The sequence below is a fragment of the Globicephala melas genome, chromosome 9, assembly GCF_963455315.2.
Source record: "Globicephala melas chromosome 9, mGloMel1.2, whole genome shotgun sequence".
In the NCBI taxonomy this organism is placed as follows: Eukaryota; Metazoa; Chordata; class Mammalia; order Artiodactyla; family Delphinidae; genus Globicephala; species Globicephala melas.
This window is the reverse complement of record NC_083322.1, coordinates 44,771,214-44,795,252: the sequence shown is the minus strand read 5'-3', so window position 1 is coordinate 44,795,252 and position 24,039 is coordinate 44,771,214. Positions and strand designations below refer to the sequence as shown.

Genomic DNA, 24,039 nt, shown 5'->3' with positions numbered 1-24,039 from the left:
CCCTGAGCCTCTGAGTTCTCATTTTTACCATGGGAAGAAGGGGTCAAGAGATTACATTTGTTAAGGACCTACTGTGTGCCAGACATTGCTTTTGTTTTAGTTGGAATTACTCCAAAAACAAAGTCCAAGATAAGGACTTGGGTACAGCTGTTTACCTGGGGAGTGTGATCACAGAAAGCAGGAGTGAGGGTCGGGGGTGTGTGTGACAGGAACAAGGAAAAGCCAATCCAAGGGTATGTTATGGAGGGGCTGCTGAGGACTACAGGGTCCTGATTCCAGTGAGACCTCCTCAGAAGGGTACAGAGTGCTCTCCCAGAAGTGTCCAGAAGTATCTGGAAAGGCTGCCTCCTTTACCCACTGGCTCCCATCCCACGTAGGTTGAGGGTTGCCTCTGAGGGTGATGCACTCTCTCACAGAGTGGAGAAGGCTCTGGGACAGAAGATGGAGACACGTGGCACTCCTTAAGGTGAGTGAGTCCAAAATCAGGTGAGCTGTCACTGATCAAACATGAACCAAAGGATGTGATACAGGTACCTGGGCTATGGTTTCCATGACATAAAAATATATATGGCCTGCCAATCATTTGATACATACGCAAGGACCTAATATCTATGGTGCTCAATGATATATATGTATATTACATATAATACACATATATCATTATTATGATATATGTTATATATATTATCATTATTATGATTGTGCCTGATGCAAGGGAGAGTTTTGGAAACAGAGCTCGGCTGCCTGTTGGCACAGGGAGAGTGTATGTCCACTAACAAAGAAGAGCTACCTCCCCTGGGGACCACTGTGTTTTGGGGGAGGAGGGAGTGTGAGAAAGAAAGGGGCCACCCACCGATGAAGCCTTTGGGAGCCATTCAGCTCTAGCAGCTAAGCTAGAGCCTCTAGCTGCTAAGACTCTCAACGGGCTCTTGTTAAATGAATGAATGTAGCCATGGGGTTTCTCTTTGCTGGCCCCATGGCAAGATCATCAGGATCCTGGATATTTTTGAGATGATCAGTTGAAACACCAATAGGCTGAAAACCTTCAACCATCACGTAAAACACGCGCAGAACGTGCCTGGCACTACATTCGTGTGCATGGGTGTAAAAGCTTTTTAATGTAATTATTACTACATTCCACAAAGTAACACTTTTCCAAACCTAAATACGTAAATCTGTGTTAAATAAATAGTAACTTGAAATAGTCAAAAAAGATTAAAAAAATTCTTTTTATCCAGTGGAATACGTTGTGGATCCACCAGCAGAGCAAAGTTTTAAGTTGGTGGCCAGAGCACAGACGTAGCCTCGCTGCAGTGAATAATGACCAATGTGCTTATTCATTAGGGCCTGACTATACCTAGACTGCCCACATTTCTGTTTCTACTTAGGATTATCTATACCCCAGAGGATCTGAGGTGAACTGCTTCAAATTCTTAGTGAAATTTTCCAGAGAGTTTACCAGAATCTGATCATTTGCATCTCTTGTTTAGCTTACTTCCTTTGGAGCTTGCAAACAGCAAAAGGTATTTTTAGTGAAAGTATTTACAGACTCTAAGCCAAAATGTGCTCTGTGTTCTCTTTTCCGTCCTCAGAGCCTCTATCTTAGTTCAAACCGCCCTCAGCTGTCAAATTATCATAACCTTCACTGTACCAGTGTCTGCCTCCCCGCTGGCTTCCAGTCCTGTCCCTGCTCCAATCCAAACGCCTCCTGCCCCTAAAAGGATCCTTACAAAATGCAAATCTAGTCGTATATGTCACCCCTCTGTTTAAAATCTTTCGGTAGCTCCATATTTTTCAGAACAAGATGAAAACTTAGACCTTACATGATCGTGCTTCCCCCGCCTTTTCAGCCCACTTCAGTCCCCACACATTTTTGTGATTCTGACCAGACTCCAAAGGCTGTGACGCTGCACCCCAGGTCTGTGTCTCAGCTGGAAATGCTCCCGCTGCCTCTACCTGCCTCAGCACCTCCGCCTGGTCCTCCCTTCATATTCATCTCTGCTCAATGATTCTGAATGTTCTCGACTGAACCACAAATAAAATCAAAGAAGACTGCCTCTTTCTAAAGGGTTATTTGGTCAAACTCCAGCATGGCACAGAGAGGTGGGTGAAAGTTCTAGGCACAGGTAAGAAAGGAAGTGATATAATTCCCAACTCTTCCTGACTGGGTCTTCACCATGTGTTTTAGCTATTTTATTTAAACTGAATTCTAAGAGCACCAGACCTGTGCATACTTAAATATGTAAAACCTTGGAAGTTTAAGCAGATGCTATGTAAGTGATTCTTGGGTTTTTCACCATTTTAAATGATCTGATACTCTTTATTATAGAGAATGGGACTTGAATGGCTATCTGTAACAAATATGTCTGTGCTCTAGTGAACTACTTAACTGACACAGACATTACCTCCTTAATATTCAATACAATAAGATTTGACATATTTTTCAAGGCACAGAGGAAAATGGACCTGATTTTGGTTGACTAAGGTATCCCAAAGCTAAGTTCCTGTAATTCCGTAGGTTTAAAAATCAATAGGCCTGCAATTTAATTTGCCATCAAAAAAGTGCCTTTTCTCACCAAAAAAGTAGAATTATGCCAGTTCATCCCAAGATTAAATAGGAATATGGTTACTAAAATAACTTGCTTATTATATTTGCCTTGCATAAGAAATTGAAGACCTTTTTTTAAAAAAAATGTATTATATTTATGCAACCAGCTGCATGTCTAATTTATATTGTGGTGACTTAAAACAGAGCATTCTGTATTAAGGTTTATTGTTACTTAAGCTGCTTTCCAGAGGGGTAACCGACACACGCGGAAATAGCCTTCATTTAATGAGCACATTTAAATAGACTCCTCTTCATTGGTGCACTAATAATACCAAATATGTACTGACGCACTCATTCAATTCTATTTCAAAATATTTATTGAACATTTATTATTTTTTGTGCTAGGCATGCTGTGACAATGAACACTCTTCTCAGAGTCCATGTAATGAGCTGATTATCTACCTTCCACGGGGAGAGCTTAGTTCAGACTATCCCTCATGCCCAAGGTATCAGGCAGATACTAGGCAGAAATAGTTTCTGTAGATGACGTTTGGAATAGAATGACCAAGAAAGACCAGTTCTAGGATGAATCATTCACCTCACTCTCAATTTTAAAAGGTGAAACATCATCATCCAGAATGAACAAAATACCAAAAATTTATTTCTTAAATTTGGTACTAAAATATTTTCCTTGATTACTGATTACTGAGAGGTTTTTGTGTGTGTGTGTGTGTGTGTGTGTGTGCTACCTTAAATTTGACACCCAAGTCTAGTGCCCCATTGTCCTTCCCCTAGTCCCAGTCCGGCCACCAGGCAGACCTCATGGCTGCCTAAATGTTGTGGAAACTGGAATGGCCTCACTCTCCCTGCTCTCTGGGGCTCCTGCTTGAATGTACTTATCTAGGGATAAAGCACTTCATTCCACAATAACAAATTCTAGACTTAAGATGTCAGGGAAAAGATAGAAGGTGATTTTAATTTATACTTCTGAGGAATTGACTAATATCAATTCTTTACAAGGGTCAGCAAAGAATCCAGGTAAACACTCGTGCCCTGCAGGGGGAGAAAATGCATAGGCAGGAAAGTCTGGGGACAACACAGACACATCTGTGTTACAGTCCAGGTTGATCCCAAGTGGTAGAAAGGGTGGATCCAGATCTTTTGAGGCAGTGGCTATCGCTGCCATATTTTCCATATAAAGTATAAAGAGTTTTTTTTTCCAAGGAGGAGCCATGGACACAGCTTTGTGTTTCCTTCAAAATATAGCTAATTTTAATGGACAAGAACAAAGAAATTTAGAGATGATGGTGAACATCTGTCCATGATTAACCCTGCTTGCACTTAGAAATTAGAGACAATCACACCGTTTTGAAATCATAATATCACCTTCAAGTGAAACTAGTCATTCTCGGAACTTTGTCTCCAAAAAAGAAAAAAAATGCTAGTAGTCAGTTTTAAATTGCCAGGGTTTTGAAATATATTTCTTTATAACCATAATGTTTATATTTTTAAAAATTTGGGTTTGTGATAATTTGTCCCCCTAAAAAAATTAAAAACAAACTATTTCATTTCATTGTCCCCATTTTCTAATCAAGAGAATATTTAAGACAATCCAAGTGTACATTATTTAACCAGTCTAAATATAGAGTATTTTGCAGATTGCCAACAAACACATGAAAGGATGCTCAACATCACTAATCATTAGAGAAATGCAAATCAAAACTAGAATGACATATCACCTCACACCAGTCAGAATGGCCATCATCAAAAAATCTAGAAACAATAAATGCTGGAGAGGGTGTGGAGAAAAGGGAACCCTCTTACACTGTTGGTGGGAATGTAAATTGATACAGCCACTATGGAGAACAATATGGAGGTTCCTTAAAAAACTACAAATAGAACTACCATATGACCCAGCAATGCCACTACTGGGCATATACCCTGAGAAAACCATAATTCAAAAAGAGTCATATACCACAATGTTCATTGCAGCTCTATTTACAGTAGCCAGGACATGGAAACAACCTAAGTGTCCATCGACAGATGAATGGATAAAGAAGACATGGCACATATATACAATGGAATAGTACTCAGCCATAAAAAGAAACGAAATTGAGTTATTTGTAGTGAGGTGGATGGACCTAGAGACTGTCATACAGAGTGAAGTAAGTCAGAAAGAGAAAAACAAATACTGTATGCTAACACATATATATGGAATCTAAAAAAAAAAAATGGTTCTGAAGAACCTAGGGCAGGACAGGAATAAAGACGCAGACATAGTGAATGGATTTGAGGACATGGGGAGGGGGAAGTGTAAGCTGGGACGAAGTGAGAGAGTGGCATGGACATATATATACTACCAAATGTAAAATAGATAGCTAGTGGGAAGCAGCTGCATAGCACAGGGAGATCAGCTCGGTGCTTTGCGACCACCTAGAGGGGTGGGATAGGGAGGGTGGGAGGGAGATGCAAGAGGGAGGGGATATGGGGATATATGTATAGCTGATTCACTTTGTTATATAGCAGAAATTAACACACCATTGTAAAGCAATTATATTCCAATAAAGATGTTAATATCAATAAATAAATGTAGAGTATTTTAGAGACAATAAAATGATCTGTTTTTCAATAATAGAAGTTCTATATCTTGCAGCCCCTAACATACACATCAGTGTACAACATTGGCAAACTCAGAAACTTTAACATAGAAATCCAAGCTCAGATCTTACCTCAAGATTGAAACCCATTTAAATTCCAAGAATAAGTAGCTGACAGAGATAATTTTCATAGATTAACATTTTTCACCTGGGTTTTATATTTCTGGAAGAAATATACACTGCATTGGTTATGCATTGATCAAACCTTTATTGTGCCAGCTGTACTTCATAGACCTGAAAAAGTGATTCAAGCAAAACAAAAGAGAACATAAAAGCACAACTATAATGGTTTTAAATCCCAAAGAGGCAATTACAAGTTTGATGCCAGTGATGCAGCTGGACTCCATCGGAAAACGAAACACCTTATCCATATTAAGTAGTTATGAAGGCTAGGGCTCTGGATGTAAATAATAAATTTGCACTACAGTCATATTTGTAAAGTACATCCCTTTTAATAAGTGGAAAGAATATGGTAATAAATTTCACACTAATTCATGTGCAAAGGAAAATTTTACAGAGTTCAAATGTGTTAAGGCAGGTAAAAAAACTGAGGTATGAAACAAATAATTATTGAGATAAGACAAATGAAAAAAGATCAGAATCACGTGCACGGGATTGGATTGTAACTCTTTAACCACTTAGAGCTGGGGTCAGCCTAATGCAGCTTTTTGTATGCATGATGTTTCTTTGCCTCTCTTTAAAAGTAAAATGAAAGTAAATGGGGCATTGTGTTGCTTCCCAAATTAATCCACAAAAGCCTAGGACAAGACACTTCTAGAACTAATTATTGCATAGCTTAGAATATCTTTCTCTTCCCCAATTTTTAGACATAGGAATGAGAAGAGTAAACAGGATTCCATCCAGTATTAAGCAAGCTGGCTGGGGCTCGTCCAAACTCCCCTCTGAGTGATCCAAAAATGCTCATTAATTCATTAATCTGCCAAACGTTTGGTGTCTATTACATATCAGGCACCAGGGATGCAAAGATCAGAAGGCACTGGACCAAACCTCAAGGCCCCACAGGTTAGTGGAGGAAATAGATGGGGACACAGATATTCCCGGGAAAAAGAAATAATTGCTAAAGTAGAAAAAATTCAGTGTTGTGTTGCAGAGTGAAAGACTACTTATCTCTTTGTCTTACGGAAAGAAGTTCAGACAAAGGCTCAATAGTAGAGCAAAACTTGAGTAGTTTTTTTGTTTGTTTGTTTGTTTGTTTTTGCGGTACGCTGGCCTCTCACTGTTGCGGCCTCTCCCAGCGGCCATGGCTCACGGGCCCAGCCGCTCCGCGGCATGTGAGATCCTCCCGGACCGGGGCACGAACCCGTGTCCCCTGCATCGGCAGGCGGACTCTCAACCACTGCACCACCAGGGAAGCCCTAAACTTGAGTAGTTTTAAAGTAATCTTTAAAAAGCTTTTGCTCCAAATCTTGCTGCTTGTAACAAATTGCTGAGGGTTACCCAATGTAAGCCCATTATTCCTCAATGGGCCATTCACAAAAATCAATCCTAATTCTTACCAAGAAGAGTCTGTTGATTACCTATAGAGTAAAAGATAAAATTGGATTCCTTCCTCATATCAAACATAAAGATGGTTTTAGAAATTAAATGCAAGAAGCAAAATGTTAAACATTTAGAAGAAAATATAGGATGACGTTTTATGAAGTTGGAGTAGGAAAAAAATTCTTAATCAATCCTCAAAACAATGCAAGACCGGAAGGAAAAGAGACAATTTTAACAACATTAAAATTGAATTTTTGGGGCTTCTTTGGTGGCGCAGTGGTTGAGAGTCCGCCTGCCAATGCAGGGGACATGGGTTCGTGCCCTCGTCCGGGAAGATCCCACATGCCGCAGAGCAGCTGGGACCATGAGCCATGGCCACTGAGCCTGCATGTCTGGAGCCTGTGCTCCACAACGGGAGAGGCCACAGCAGTGAGAGGCCTGCGTACCGCAAAAAAAAAAAAAAAAAAAAAAAATTGAATTTTTCTTTTCATCAAAAAGCAAAAAAAAAAAAAAAAAAAAGAAATTCTGAGAAGATAACCCACAGACTGGAGAGATATTGCTAACTTGTATAACCAATACAGCATTAGCATCCAGCATATATGACATTTACAAATCAATAAGAAGAAAATTTAAAAGTAGAACAATGAGTAAAGAAATGAAAGAGCAGAGAAACAAGGGAAAAGATGCTCAACCTCTTGAGTTATCAGGATAAATGCAAATAAGAACATAGATTTCATACCTGTCAAACTGGCAAAAAGTCAAAAAAAAACTGAGGATACAAACTATTGGCAAGGATGTAGGATTAAAGAAACTCTCACATACTGCTCATAGGATTGTCAACTTGCACAACTATTTTGAAAGACAAAACAACAAAATCCAGTAAGGATGAGGATGTGCATACTTTATGAGCCAGTAGTTTCAATTCTCAGTGTATATTCTAGAGAAACTTTTATATATGTACACAGAGCACATGTCCAAAAGGACATAATTTTGAGCCAAAATGTCCATTAAGAGGAGACTAGATAAATAAAATGTGGCATATTCATATAATGAAATACTATATGGCAATGAACATTAATGAACGTGCAAGTTACTGAATGAAAAAGGGAGGTAGTAAAAATGAAAAGAGAAACAAAGCGTGAGTATAAAAGAGAAGCTGAACTGGAGCAACCCATGGATTTTTTTGTAATAGAGGATATTGAGGTGGGAGACTGGAGGTTTTTTTGGGTTTTTTGGGATTTTTTTGCGGTATGCGGGCCTCTCAACGGACTCCCAACCACTGCGCCACCAGGGAAGCCCGGGAGACTGGAGTTTGAATGTCTACATAGGGCTACAGCACATCCAGGGCAGGGAAGAAAGACCAGAGCTCCACATATAAAGCTTCCAGCATCAAAGTCTTCATCATCTGGAAAATCTCCATGTGCTAGTCCGGTGAAGCACAAAAAAGTTTGCTCTGAGAGAGAAGGAAAACATCCTCAAAAACTTGAGATCCTATGCCTGCACCACTGCAGTGAGGAATCCCAAGTGTACCCAAAACATGGTGAGGAAACTCAGTGCTGAGTAATCAACATGAAAGCTATCATTCCAGAGTGAGGACAAAATAATAATAATTTTAGTAAATGGCTCAGTTTGCCACACAAGGAAAGGAATACTGGACTTTAAAAAGAAGGAAATTGCACCCAGAGAGATCCAGAAGAAGAATGAAATCATGAGAAACAAAAGAGGTAAACCTAAAGAAAAAATGACTGTAAAAGCAAAACAATAACAATAATCACCAAGTGGGGTGTAGGATAGGTAAAAATAAGTTGGAACAAAGCTATGAGATCAGAATAACATGGAAGACTGAGAATGGGAAATTGGATTTAAAGCTTCCCCAAAGCATGCTGCTGTAGGATAAACAGACATATAGATGAACTTCAGACTTCACTCTGTGAAATAGACTCCTTAACTCTGTCCACAACTTACACATAATTCCTTTATTAAGCTCTTGTCAGCTGACTCATTTGAATGGATTGTTTTCTGTCATGACTCATTTTGATACAGAATTGAATATTTACGTTAGAAGTTAAGAAATGTTGTAAACAAATGAACTAAAAGTAAATCCAAAGAAACAGAATAAATGAACTAGTAAAAGGAAGAAAAAAATTGATGTGTGAATATAGGGGTGCAAACTGGTTCCCACATTGCCTCTAAAAGTACCTAGAATTCAACATATTGAGATATGTTCCTGAAAGACATTTTAGTCAGGGCTTTGTGAACAGCTAAGAGCAGAACCTCCTGAGTGAGAATATCATGGGCATCGGGGCTGGGAAGGAAAGAGAGCCCAGGGAAGGGAACACGATAGATTGATTTTATTATTTCCCTATGTCCAGCCCTGCCAGTTTATACCTAGAATCTGCACAGCCAGCTTTTTTCCCCCTATACATATAAGACAAACATTTGCATGTGCTTTGATTGTCATTTTCAGTTTCTTACAAACTCAGATACACTCCTACAATTGTCTAGTTGCTTCCGAACATCAGGTAGAATGACTGTTCTCTGCTGTCTTACTTAGAATCATTTGGGTCTTGGAATTAAAATTTACAACGTTTCCACTCCATACGGCAGCATCAAACAATGACACCTAATTTCCTATGGCTCTGTTCTTTGTCACTAATTGTCTTGTAAAACTGAAATATTTAAAGAAACATTTCTGTTACGATTGTACACGATTACTCTGTTAAAGTACATATTGCAGGTATGCATGCACTGTGTTAATGCAGATCTTTGGGATTTTCAGCCTTGAAAAACACCATTTCTTTTTACTTCATACAAAATTTTTGTTAGCCTGAAGCCATGTTACCTCTCCTATCTAACGTGATTGAGACTAGTTTGTGGGAATCAATAGCTGTTAGGGGATTCCATAAGCTTTGAGGCAGAATAAATTATTTTATCATGTCCTCTTCCTTGGATATTCAATTTAAGGGAATGTAGTGGCTTTAAACCTAGGCAAGAGAGAGCCCTGAATCTTGCCCCAAGTACATGGGAACCCCTGTCTGAGCTGCATTACCCCGGAACAAATTTTGTCTACCTGTGAAGAGTTTTATTCTTGGAGAGCAGAACACTCGAGCATAAATCTTGACTCTAATAAACTGGCTGACAAATGTTGCGTGAGGCATTTAATTCTCTGAGCCTCAGTTTTCCTCAAGTGTAATGTGGGGGGTGATTTCCATCCCAAAGAATCATTGATTGACTAAGAAAACTCATGTAAAATCCGGTGCTGGCACAGAGAAGTTGAAATCCACAAGTCATTACTATTCAGAGACTTACCAGGAGGGTCTGTGCAGGGGTCCTCCCAGGAGGAGTTTACACCAACGGAGGAGAGATGTTGGGGGTAGGTTTGAGATTATTGTCCAAGGGCTAACTCTGGCTGCAGTGTGGTGTCCATCACACGGGATGTACTGTAGCCCAAGCCTCGTGACTTCTGCCTAAGTCCCAAGAAGAGCAGTGCAATAAAAACAAGTCAAAAGTGGAACCAGGGGCATTAAGATGCTGCAAGCAGAAGTCAGCATTGTGTTGCAGCCCGTGTATCACATGTGGCACAAGGAGCTGTAGGGCACTGTTCACACTTGGTCTGAGTGATGGCACGAATCATGGGCTTGATGATGAGCTGGGGGAGGCTTTGAGGGACACCTCACTTGAGGAGCTTTGAGGCCCAGTCACAGCAGACATCCCACTGCTGCTTGAGCGGGAGGAAATAGGTATGACTCATGCATGGACTTGCCAGAAGGACCCATCCTCAGAACCAGTGTGGAGGTATCTGAGGCAATGCTCATGTATCCACCAAGAAATGGGAGAGGGTGGAGACAAAAACAATGTGCTCTTTCCAGGCTGGTCTGGCTGTGCGACCCAGGTTATCTTTGCATCCTCGGTGATATCCCACAGAGCTCTTCATTCCAGACATCAAATTCTAGTTCCTCTCTAGTTGGAGAGGAGCGACTATAGCCATCTACGTTTTTCCTTCTCTATATTTGTCTAGGTATCATTTATGCCATTCTTGGAGTTTGATTAACCACATGTCATTTCTTTGGCTTTATTATTAGTTGGATTTTGCCCAACCTTTGTAGTGTATAGAGTGTGGAATATGGCTTTCACACTCGACACCCTTTTCTCTCCTACTCCTCAGACTTTTGCTCCTTGAACCTCTCTATCCAGATGTTCTTGGTTCTCCCTTAATACTTTCTTTTTCCTCCAGCTTTTACTTCTGTTTATTTTATCTCACACTATTTGCTCTTAACAATGATGTCTTTGCAAGTCTAACGGCATCAATATAAGCAGATTTGTAGATCAACTGTTCACTTCTGTCCCCTGCTGAGGAAGATGTGAAAATCATCCTAACTCTTATTTATTTTTTCATTGTGTTTCCCAAAATGCTTTTCAAATTTTTCACTTTTAATGACATTTTTGTCAGTTAAAATGTTGAACATGTTTTTAGAAAACAATCCTTGGTATTTTTAATACTAAATGATGTTGGAGAACGAGGGAATGAAAAGCACCCACCAAACTGAGCAGGCATTTTGAGACCAAAAATAAGACAGACAGCTCTACATAATCAATGGATCAGTTGATTATAGGGTAACTTACTCATAGGGTGGGATCTGGATCAGGTGGACCACAATCCAGAAGCATTCGCAGCTGCACTCTGCAGTACTGAGGGGCCATTAGGACAATTTTATAGTTAACCTAGGGCCTGGGCCTAGGTACTTGGAAACAAGACATGCATTCCTGAGGCAAGATTTATGAATGGGTAACTAGTCTTGTGGATGACTAACAGAGCATAGAGGCTGCCTGATCCTAATGATTATTAAACAATATCTATTAACTACAAAGCCCTGGATGACAGAGAGGTAATTTGCTGTACAGTATAGACCTGGATAGGGTCAGCAGAAGGACAGGAAAAACTTTAAGGGCCCAACACAGTGTTAGTAATGCTAACAGCCATGCAGATGAATTCAGCAGTGTCTTTACCAGGAAGGTGAAATTTGGTGTATCTATAATAACAACCAAAAGGAATTTTTTTTTTTTTTTGCGGTATGCGGGCCTCTCACTGTTGTGGCCTCTCCCACTGTGGAGCACAGGCTCCGGACGCGCAGGCCCAGCGGCCATGGCTCACGGGCCTAGCCGCTCCGCGGCATGTGGGATCTTCCCGGACCGGGGCACGAACCCATGTCCCCTGTATCGGCAGGCGGACTTTCAACCACTGCGCCACCAGGGAAGCCCCTCCTCTTTTTAAATTTCTACTAGTAGTTAACTATGTTTGTTGAAAAGATATTTTAACCTATGTTTCTCTTATGATAAGATTCAAGTTGGAATGATATCTTTAATATTCCATTATTTAAGAGAAGTAGTTATTAATTCCCAACTTGCCCTTTTCTTATACTTAATCACACCCCTGTTACCTGACCTATATTAATATTTGATATTTAGATCTAGAATATAATATACTTTATTATGCAGTGTATTGGGTTTTAGTATATTCACAAGTTGTACACCCATCGCCACAATCTATGTTAGAACATGGTCATGACTCTAGAAGGAAATATGTAATCATGCATTACATTATTCGCTCTTTCTTTATATTTTTTCTTTGAAGAATAATGTTTGATATTTTCATTGTTTTTTAGCCAGATTTTTAGATGTTCTTTAGACTTATTTCTAACTTAACTGGTTGCAATGTTTAAACCCAGTACTTCATAGCCTTTGTTGGCTAGAGATTGAATTCAGCAACATGTAACAGTTGCTTAAACAAGATAGCTATTTGATTTCTTTCATGTAGCCAGAAGTCTAAAGGTAGGGCAATCAGGGGTGGAACAGCAACTTCATAATATCACTGGCTACCCACTTGTGCCATCCCTGGACTGTGGTCTTTTTCCTGTTGCTAGCAAGATGACTGCATTAGGGACAAGAAATAGGAAGAAGGGTTCTAAGAAGAAAGAAGACTGTGCATATATCAGGAGAGCAATACTTTCACAGAAACAACCAGCACACTCTGCCTACATGTCATTGGTCATGTACCTGTGTCTGCCCAGCTGCCCGGGAGACTTGTGGCTTCTAGGTGGAGACAATGCCAACTTTAACACAATTGGGATTCTATTAGTAAATTAGAGAGGGAAAATTGATATTGGATAGGTAGCTATAGTCTTGCCAAGTTCCCCTTTTTTGATCTCTTCCTTGGTGAGTTGAAATATATCACCAAATAATATTTTAAAAATAATAATTTAAATTTGGAACTATATTTCAGTGCTTTCACTTTGTGAAAACCCAGCTTTGCCTTGGATCATAAACTTTCGCACTCAAAATCCTGTATTTATTTATTAAAGCTTTATTGAGATATATTTTACATACCATAAAATTCACCCATTTAAGGTGAATAGTATAGTGATTTTTTAGCATATTCATGGATTTGTGCATCCAACACTACAATCTGTTTTAAAACATGTTCATGGTCCAAGGGAAACTCCATTCACATTAGCAGTCACGCCTCATTCCCCTTTCCTCCTGGCCCCTGGCAACCAGGAACCTACTCTCTACCCCTATGGATTTTCCTATTCTAGACATTTCACAAAAATGGAATCTTACAATACATGGCCTTTTGTCACTGGTGTCTTTCATCTAGCAAAATGCTTTCAAGGTTTATCCATGTTGTAGCTTGTATAAGTACTTCATTCCTTTTGTTGCTGAGTAATATTCCGTTGTTTGGATATACCACATCTTGTTTATTCCATACAGTTACCTTACTGTTGATGAATATTTGAATTGTGTCTGCTTTAGGGCCATTATGAATAATGATGCTATGAACCTTCATGTGCAAGTTTCGTTTGGACATATATTTTCATTTCTCTTGGGTATATACCTAAGGAGTGGAATTATTGGCTATTAGGGTGACTCTATGTTTAAATTTTTGAGAAACTGTCAAGCTGCTTTGCAAAGTGCCTGTACCATTTCACATTCCTATCAGCAGAATATGAGAGTTTCAATTCCTTCACATCCTTGTCAACACTTTCTCTTGCCTGTTGTTTTAATTATAGCCACCTAAACAGGTACAAAGTAGAACATCATTGTAGTTTTCTGTTGTATTTCCTTAATGGCTAATAATGTTGAGTGTCTTTTTAAGTGTTTATTGGACATTTGTATCTCTTCTTTGGAGCAATGTCTATTCAGAGCCTTTGCCCATTTTTGATTGGGTTGTCTTTTTATTGTTGAGTTGTAAGAGCTGTATATATTTTGGATACAAGTCTCTTGTCAGATATATAATTTGCAGATATTTTATCCTATTCTGTTGTCTTTTCAATTTCTTGATGATGTCATTCGATGCACAAGTTTATCAATTTGATGAAGTTCACTTTGTCTTTTTTGTTCTGTCGCTTAAGCATGTGGTATTGTAACTAGGAAATTACAATAATTTGTCATTATTGCCTAACCCAAGGCGATGAAGATTTGATTCCTTGTTTTCCTTTTAGTTTTATAGTTTTAGCTCTTACATTGAGGTCTATAGTCCATTTTGGGTTAATTTTTGTGTATGGTATTAGGGAGGGGTCCAAATTCATTCTTTTGCATGTGGATATTCAGCTGTACTAGCATCCATCATTTGTTGAAAAAACTAATCTTTCCCAATTGCATTGTCCGGAACATTTGTTGAAAATCAATTGACCATAAATGGGAGGGTTCATTTCTGGATTCTCAGTTCTATTTCATTGTTATGGAATATGTCTATATGTCTATTGTTACCATTATCATATTATCTCAATTTCTAAGGTTTTATAATAGATTCTGAAATCAGTAAATATGAGTGCTTCAACTTTATTTCTCTTTTTCAAAATTGCTATTCCTAGATTTCTTCTTGCTTATGTCTCTGACTTAAGTGCTTTGTTCCGAGGGACATTTCCCAGAATGAAATGTACCACCATCAGCCTTCCCTCAGGTTCTTTTTCTGCCTTGCAATTTTCAGCACCCATATGGATGTGGGGAGATTGAGACAGGGAGGAGATCGGGATCCATCCTCCAGCCACCTTCCAGAGTACTTCAAGAAGTATAGAAGATGAATGGATGTCTCATCCTTTCACACATGTAGGTCCCACATCTCCAAGTCAGGGAGCAGATTGGTGAGGAGAGACACGAACATTTTTTTCCTTCTTCTTTTTTTTTTTTAATCATGGTCTCCTATGGTTTCGTAAAGTCTCATTTACCGAAGCCTGGGTAGATTCCTCTTAACGTCATTCCACCTTCTGTATAACTGAGGCTGATGTCCAGCCAGCACCCTCCACTATGACCACTGAAGTTGTTTATGGCCAGTGTCTGTCATGTCTGGATGATAAATATTTTTAATAACACTCTGCTTATCACCCATGTCAATTACCCCTAGATACCAAGATGTGATTACTTTTCAGGTTAAGCTTGGCTGGTGTCATGAGCTTTCATCTAAGTTGGATGTGGAGCTGTAAGCCAGCTGCCACTTTGCTTTCGATGTCTCCATTGGATAGGATATGAAATTTGTGGCATAGCTGCAGTTTTTGACGGCAACTGTATAACTTCATTTAATAATCATTTTGATCTTCCCTCTGGATAAATTTTCCTTGAGAGGAGGTTAGGCTCTTTGGGAGGTGAATTCATTCTCTCAAGTCATTAAGGTTCCAGTTAGTGCTCTGCAACTATAACTAATTAAACTATGCTCAACTTCCCTAAAAATTAAACTTCCTATATCCATAGTGAATGTGAGGTTCACACTAAATAGACCCAGGCATGAATACACCAAGGCTCACTTTACTTATGTTTGTTGCCTCCCAGTCGGTCTTGATGAAGGTGTCTTGTGAGTGGGGGCATGATGAAGTTGATGTTTCATTTCCACTTCTGTATTTTACAGATTTTTTTGCTAATCTAAATATCTTATCTGGTAATAATATCTGAGAAGAGGGTGATAGACAGTAAAAAAAAAAAGAAGTATTCTTTATTTTAATTAAAATGCTAACATAAGGCATGATCACTGAGTGATAGCATTACAAAGCAGCTACTTTTCTGCCATAGTTAAGTGTGATTTGATACGTCCATTATGAGTCTGTATTCTCAGGGGTTTATATCTTGGCCAAAATAGTCCCTCTGGGCTGAAACTTGGCAGACATCTCAGCCTAATTACAGTCATTTTCCTTTTTGGATTAAGGAAATGGAATTATGACAGTGCCTTAAGCCTACCCATGCCCTTATTTTCAAAGGTCTGTATTTATATCCATGTAAATTATGGGCTCTTGATCATTTCAAATAAAATGGCAACTTAGCAAGACCCAAAGGACTTCTTTAGTACTTGTGAGCAACTTGATCCAAGCATTCCATGGAGAGGGACTCACCCTTGCTCAAGCAATTGAAGCAAAGAGCCAGGATATCACTGCATTAATAATGAGGTATGTGGGAGTGTCAAGGAGGCCAGGGCTGTGGGTTTTGCTGCCTTCAGTAAACAGGTAGGTGCCTCTCTTGTTCCCAAGTCATGGGGCCACAGCTACCATCACATCCTTCCTTCAACTTTCAGCAGTTTCCCTAGAATTGTCCTACTACACATCTGACCTCCATTTTCCTCACCCATCTTTACCCATCAACAGGGGTGGGCAGAATCCAAGGAGCTCAGAGGTAATTAGAGCATTTCTACTATAATAGGAAAAATCCTCAGTCAGCAGTCTTCTCTGAGGTGTCTCTTGTGTTGTTCTCTTAGAGACCTTGTGGTAATGTTAGTGGCTTTACCAGCCGGCAAAGAACAGGGTAAGTGACTTGCTTGCCTCCCCAAAACACCAGTGTATTACTTTTGCTGGAATTATATGAAACATAGACTACTGGTGGATAGTACTAAAATTTTTATCATTTCTTAGGTGCAGTAGGTGAGATTTGACTTAAAATTCTCCATCTTACCTTTTATACCCCCTGTTTGACATTCTTATTGCTTGAGGCATGTCATATCCTCTTTCCAGTGTAAGTATTGTAGGTGGTAGATAGAATGGTTTTGCAACGTTTAGACAGCTTCCCTGACAAAAACCACGATCTATAATTTGCAAACTTTTGTGAAAAAACCAGTGAGGTTTCTTCAGTTTACAGCTTGGAATTCCCTGGGTTCTTGCTTGTAAATCTATCTAGATATATGCCATGAATATGTAATATGCAGACCCATGCTGAATGTAGCAGTGCAAAATATAAATAGGCTACATGGGCTTTTCAAAAAAGCAACGGGAGTTGGTGAAACAGAATTCTACTCAGTTTTCTACACTGTGCAGACTATTAAAGAGACTGTAGAATCAAAATGTTGAAGATGCTACAAAGAAAATTTTGCTGAGTCAGTTCCTTCTAAGAGGCTGGCATGAATGAGTCACTTGGTATGGAGGAAGAAGACACTTAGGCGCACCCGTAGCTGTCAAGGATTTCATTTACTTAGCAGGTTTGGTATTTGTGTGAGTGTGGTGAGCAAATAAAGCACGTCAATGGTACATAAACATGAATCCTACAGCAATTAAATTAAAAACTAAAGAGGTTTTGAATGGTAAAACTGCATACATTTTAATTGAACATAATTCTATGGAAGACGATTAAATTACCACCTTGGAACAGAAGCACAAACAATGTGATAATGAGCTATGGAACCAAAATTTAGAACAGATAAACTGAAAAAATAACAGGTACCCTGGTGTAGGAAATGCACAGTGCTGATGATATGAAAATATGAATTATTTATATCTCCTTTAAATGTAGAATGTAAATTTGCTTGGAATTAATTTCTGTTGGGAAATCAGTGCACAGTAAACATGGCTGTCTCTTAGGGTAATATGCTTTTCTCCTAAATGTTATTATTATTATTTTTTTATTATTGTTGTTATATGGGGAAGAAAGAAGATGAAAAAATACTCAAGGTTGAAAACTGCCACGTTATAGTTACATTGGAAAATCAAATCTCTTATTTCTAGGCAACGTGTAATGTAGACAGTTACAAAGTAATTTTTCCCACACTTTTCAACAAAGGATAGCCACACTGAGTGTTGTGGGCCGAATTGTGTTCCCCTCAAAAGTCTATGTTGGGGGACTTCCCTGGCGGTCCAGTGGTTAAGACGTCACCTTCCAGTGCAGGGGTTGCGGGTTCAATCCCTGGTCGGGGAGCTAAGATCCTACATGCCTCGCTGCCAAAAAACTAAAAAACATAAAACAGAAGCAATATTGTAACAAATCCAATAAAGACTTTAAAAAAAAGTCTATATTGAAGCTCTAACCTGCAATGTGATTGTACTTGGAGAATGGGTCCTTGGGAGGTATTCAATAATTAAGGTTAAATGAGGACATAAAGATAGGGCCTTAATCCAATAGGACTTGTGTCTTTACAAGAAGAGGAAGAGGCATATCACTTTCTCTCCCTCTGCGAGTATAGCAGAGAGGCCAAGTAAAGACATAGCAAGAAGGTGGCCAACTGCAAGTCAGGAACAGAGCCCTTGCCAGCAGTGGAATTGGCAAGCACCTGAATCTTGCATGTCTAGCCTTCAAAAACGTGAGAAGTAAATTTCTGTTTTTTAAGCTGCCCAGTCTATGGTGTTTTATTATGGCAACCTGGATAGACTCTGACACTGAGTAGAGTTTACATTTAAATTTAATTTGAAAGGCATTTTTATATTTACTGATGCTCACCCACTAAAGACCATAAAGGCTTTTGTGCTTTCAACCGTCTGAACTGTGTGCACATGAATACCTGTGTGTACTTTTCCTTGATTACTTCTGCTTATTGATTCATTTAATGTATATTGTTATCTCTTCAGAACTGGAAAAAAGTTTCTTCTCCCTCATCTTATGACCTTCACGCATTCTCCCTTTCCATTGTATGCTGCCCAGCAGTGTTCACAGCTATTGCATGGCTTTTCTCCACCCACAGTGTCCAGGGTACTGCCTGTGGACTGTTAGCATAGGTCCCTGGTCACATGGCTCAACACGTTTTCCAATTTGAGCTGAATTGCAAACGTATAGGCAGTACAGCATAGTTAAAAGTATGGCCTCTGGAGCCAACTGGCCCGGGTGTGACTCCAAACTTTGCCACTTATTAGCTATGTGACTTTGAGCAAGTTATTAACCTCTTAGTTTCCTCATCTGCAAAAATTGGGAAACAATAGCATTTCTCTCATAGAGTTACTGAGAGGATTTCATAAATTAATACATGTAAAGCATTTAGAATAATGTCTTTCATCTCATAAGCACTCTATGTGTTTGCTCTTTTTATTATAGTTAGTTCCTGGGAATCAGATACCACATTTCATACTTCTACTACTCTCTTGGCCCTCAGCCCTGGACCAAATGCATCATAATGGTTTTAATAAATTGTTAATTAACTGATTCTCAGCTTCTTAATAGACTCTGATACCTGATGGTTATGGTAGTTCTGAGTGAGCTGGGCAAATCTTGCAACACTGCATGGAGTCAAGTGCACCAATGCACCAGGCACCCTGCGTCCAAATGCTATCAGTTTTCAGCAGTGATACCCTGGGCAAGTTACAACTCCCCGAACTGAAGTCTTCTCGTTTGTGTAGTGGGCATATTTTAGCACAATGTCTGCCACATGGTAAGAACTTAATAAATGTTAGCTATTATCATTCTCCTGTTGTGCCTTCATGAGGTCATAGGGTCCACGTCTGTGGGTATGGAATTTGGAATAAAGATTGGGTTGCAGAAATTCTGGCTTCTGGGATGAGGAAGGCAAGGAGTAGACACGAGACCCCTGCCTGGTTTGTGGGTTTGGGTCCCGGGCCTCTGTCTTTACTAACATCTGCCTCCTTGACTACTCTTCCCAGAAAACCTCCAAGTAGCACTGCTGAGTTCAGAGTCACTCTTGCTTACGAGGCAGCCAAGGATGGTCATAGAATTCCTCAGTGTCCAAGCTGGACAGCATCTCGACAGTCACACACCCCAACCCATTTCACAGGTGAGGAGGCTGAATTCAGAAAAGGAAGGCGATCAGTGGGACCAAGTTACACAGGTAATTAGTAGTAGAACTGAGACTAAGGCCCAGCTCTTCCAGCTCTCTATCCGTTGATCTTTACTAAACCATGGCATTTCTGAATTGATGCCAGAAGGCCTTTGTAACCTTTACCAAAATAGCCGTACTACATGACATACGTATATCATATAAATCATGCACAGGTGAAGTGGAAACAGGAGGGAAGGGATCTGAATGAATTTCATTAATTAATATAAATATGTAGTAATGTTTTTTCTCCTACTCTCACTCAAGACATTGAGAGCCAAACACTCCCTAAGTATACAAGGAGAGTATGTGAGGGCCCTTGTCAATAGTGAGGGGTTAGTTGGTCACTAGGAGCCCGTCAGTCCTTTATGGTGTCTGACCAGGCCTCTCTAAACCTCCCTGATGCCCAACACCCGCAGCTCTCCTTAGCTTTACCTGGACCTTCTTTCCACGAGCACTCCTTCTTTCCTCCACACTCAACCTCTCAACACTCTTCCGACTCATCAACCCCTTATCCATGCTGTGCCTTTGCACTGAACTTTCCCTCTGCCCGGAACATTCTTTCCACTCCCCCCTCCGCCCACCCAGCAGCTCTCTTCACTTTATTTTGGCAGCGTATGAACTCCAATGCCAGCTCCTCCCCGAATGCTGAATGTTCTGCGCTCCTCCAGCACCTCGTTTTGACTTATGTTACCATAAGAGGTGTGTTGTGTCTCTCTTCCCTGCCAACAGTAGGCTCCTTCTGGCCAGGGACCTGTCTTACTCACTTCCGCATCCCAGCTCCTAACACATGGCCTGGCACATAGTGAATGCCCATGCAGACTGGTTAGATAGATGAGTTAACAACCCTGCCCGTATCTGACCGCCATTTGTACCATTATAGCTCCAGAGTGCTTCCCCTTCTGTGTTTAGAGTCTGGAGCTCAATTAGGTTTCCAAATGTAGATTCCATCTTTTAATTATGAACTGGAGAAAAATATACATATGAATGTGGGTATATTTTTAACCTTGGATGGCTGCATTCTTTCTACCTTTGCCTGTTTCGGAAATCGTTGCCTTCCCTGTGATCACACCTCTCTCCCAGTAAATGGACATGAAAGTGAAGACGTGAATATTTTTATCTGACGTTATTTTGGAGCATTGCTTTCCTGCTCGCTGCTGTTTCCTTTTCATGGACCATTAGCAGCTTCCAAAGGCAATATCCTTTCACTGTCACACTATGCCATGGGGGGCCATTTCAACAACTTCAGACTAGGGCATTAAGTGCAATTCTGGATGAGAGTCAGCACATAACCAAATAAAAATAATAAAGGGAAAGCTTGTAGGAGCCATTTGGAATGCTGTCCCGTGCTGAATTCATTTGCAGCCTCGCAGAAACCTACCCATCACCAGTGATCAGCCCCGAGCCCGACCGTACCTTATTTAATTGTAAAGTATTTCATATCCTCAGAAAAAGCCCTGCTAATTTGCTTTTCCTTTTTTGGAGATTGTCTTAGTGGAATGCTGAGATTCTAATCAGTGGGAGAAGAAGAAAACACAGGTTTTGATTTCAGCAAGCAAAAAAAAAAAAAAAAAAGTGCATTTCTTGTAGTGTTTCTTCCCTCCTTAAAATGAGCACTTAGGAAACCTCTTTGGAAATTCTTCCAAAATAGGTGCTGAGCACAGGGGAGAAGGAGGCAGAAGAGTGAGGTGAAGTAACCTCAAGTGCCTTCCAGCATAAGCCACTGCCACCCCCAGCCTCCATGTGTTTCAGAAATGAACTGGGGAAAACCAAGCATGGGAATTCATCTCCAGACCAGTATCCCTGATGTTCAACCAACTGAGAGTCCCCTGAGCCAGGAGAAAGTCTCAGGTCTGGTACAACCAGGGAAGACTAGAAGACTAGCATATATCAGTGTACCCCTCACCTTCTTGACATCACAGCCACTGGGGGAGGTGGGTTGTTAAAGATATCGATTCCCAGGCACCAGTCACTAGAAATTCTGACTTGGTCAGCCTGGGGTGGGTAATGAGAATCCATACTTTAAGAAGTGTTCTGCGGGACTTGCCTGGTGGGGCAGTGGTTAAGAATCCACCTGCCAATGCAGGGGACACGGGTTCGAGCCCTGGTCTGGGAAGATCCCACATGCTGTGGAGCAACTAAGCCCGTGCGCCACAACTACTGAGCCTGTGTTCTAGAGCTCCTGAGCCACAACTACTGAGCCCACGCACCGCAGCTACTGAAGCCCATGCGCCTAGATAACGTGCTCTGCAGCAAGAGAAGCCACCGCAATGAGAAGCCCGCGCACTGCAACGAAGAGTAGCCCCCGCTCGCCGCAACTAGAGAAAGCCCTCACAGCAACAAAGACCCAACACAGCCAAAAATAAATTAATTAATTAAAAAAAAAAAGAGAAGTGTTCTGAGTGAATCTTATGATCAGGCAAGTTAGAAAATGCTGCTCTTATTTATTTACTTATCCATTCTCTAAATAAACTCCAGCTGATAACAAATTTTGTACAAGATAACTATGGGGGTAGAGCAGAAATAAATATGGAGTCTGCCCTCCCGGAGTCTACAGTCTAGAAGGAGCTTGTGGTAGTTGCAGAAAGCTGCCAGCTCATCCTTTCGTCTTCTGCTCATCAACAATTCAGTGCTGCAGATGAATCAACACTCGTGGCAAATTCAATAATCAGTTAGGAAATGGTTGTGCAGTGTTTGTGCAAGATACCGTTCCTGAGACCTGAAATGGTCACATCTCAGAGCCAATCCGTCAGTTCAGCCTATCTAAGGACAGGCTACCCTGGAAGACCAGGGATGTCTCGTGAGTCTGCATAGTAAAATAACACAATTATAAAAATCATAGCTAACATTTATCACATGCTTATTATGTGCTGAGCATGGTGCTAGATGATTTTCCTCTAGACTCCTTTAGTTGAACACTTTTTTTTTTTTTTTTTTTTGGCTGTGTTGGGTCTTCGTGGCTGCACACGGGCTTTCTCTAGTGGCGGCGAGCGGGGGCTACTCTTCGTTGCGGTGCATGGGCTTCCCATTGCAGTGGCTTCTCTTGCTGCGGAGCACAGGCTCTAGGTGTACGGGCTTCAATAGTTGCGGCGCGCAGGCTCTAGAGCACAGGCTCAGTAGTTGTGGCGCACGGGCTTAGTTGCTCTGCGGCATGTGGGATCTTCCCAGACCAGGGCTCGAACCCGTGTCCCCTGCATTGGCAGGCGGATTCTTAACCACTGCGCCACCAGGGAAGCCCTAGTTGAGCACTTTGCTTACTTTGTTCATTGTTTTATCCCCAGCTTTCAGGACAGGGCCTGGCACACAGTAACTCTTCAATAAATACTTGTTAAATAAGTAAGGGAATACATTATTAGTTCACCTAATTTTTAAGACAGCTATCTGAGCTACATACCAAATATCCTAGATACTCTAAAAATCTGGGAGGGAGTCCACAGAATCTGTATTTTTATCAAGCTCTTTGAGAGATTCTCAGATTGGGGAAGTAGGAACTAGGGACCAATTCCCTAATGGATGTTTAAATCCCCCAGGAAACATGGACGTTCAATGCTTTTTCACTTCTATTTGAAGACAAGGAATTCACCTCTTCTGGTACCCTGTATCATAACCCATACCAAAGTCTAATCACTTTAATTGTTGAAAAGTTCTTCCTCATGATTAACTGAATCTTACCTTTGCTTCATTTCTACCCACCATCCTTATTTCCTCTCCGGGAAAAGGACCACGCCCACAGCATTCAGCTATTGATCACCGGGTATAATGAAGATTTAAGATCATGTTGTGATTGAGAGCCAAGTGCAGTGTTGAATCCATGGCCTGATCCCACATGAGAGGCCTCAAACTGTGCTCTGAGTTTAGGTAGGAGATGGACATAGGTCCCATAAACTTAGGTTTGAAACTTTATTCTAACATACTAGTCCTATGACCTTGTATGAATTACTTTAGGTTCTCTGAACTTCAGTTTTCCCATGGGTGATGCAGGAATAATATCATATCATTATGAATATAAAATATAATAGCTAACAATGACAAAAACAAATCACACACATAACAATAAAATAATACAAACATAAAAATCATAGCTCACATCTTACATGTGCCTGTTATGTGCTAGACAATTTTCCTCTAAGCTCCTTTGGACTGTTTTGTTCATTCTCGTATCCCCAACACTTAGGACAGTGTTGGAGACGTAGTAACTGCTTGATAAATATTCGTTGAATAAATTATCGAACCCATTATTAGCTTATCTAATATTCAAAGCAGTTCTCTGAGCTAAATGTTACCAGCAGCCCTATTTTACTCATGAGAAAACTGAGAATTAATAAGAT

The 24,039-nt window shown here is 40.3% G+C and overlaps 1 protein-coding gene across 1 annotated transcript in view; it reads left to right on the top strand.

The window, feature by feature from the left end:
* The first annotated feature begins 1,783 nt into the window (after positions 1-1,783).
* Positions 1,784-24,039, top strand: part of ITPRID1 (ITPR interacting domain containing 1) — a 201,224-nt gene continuing 178,968 nt past the window's right edge. Inside the window, 1 exon segment of the mRNA XM_060304947.1 lies at positions 1,784-2,103. The gene's annotated coding sequence lies outside the window, so the exon portion shown is untranslated.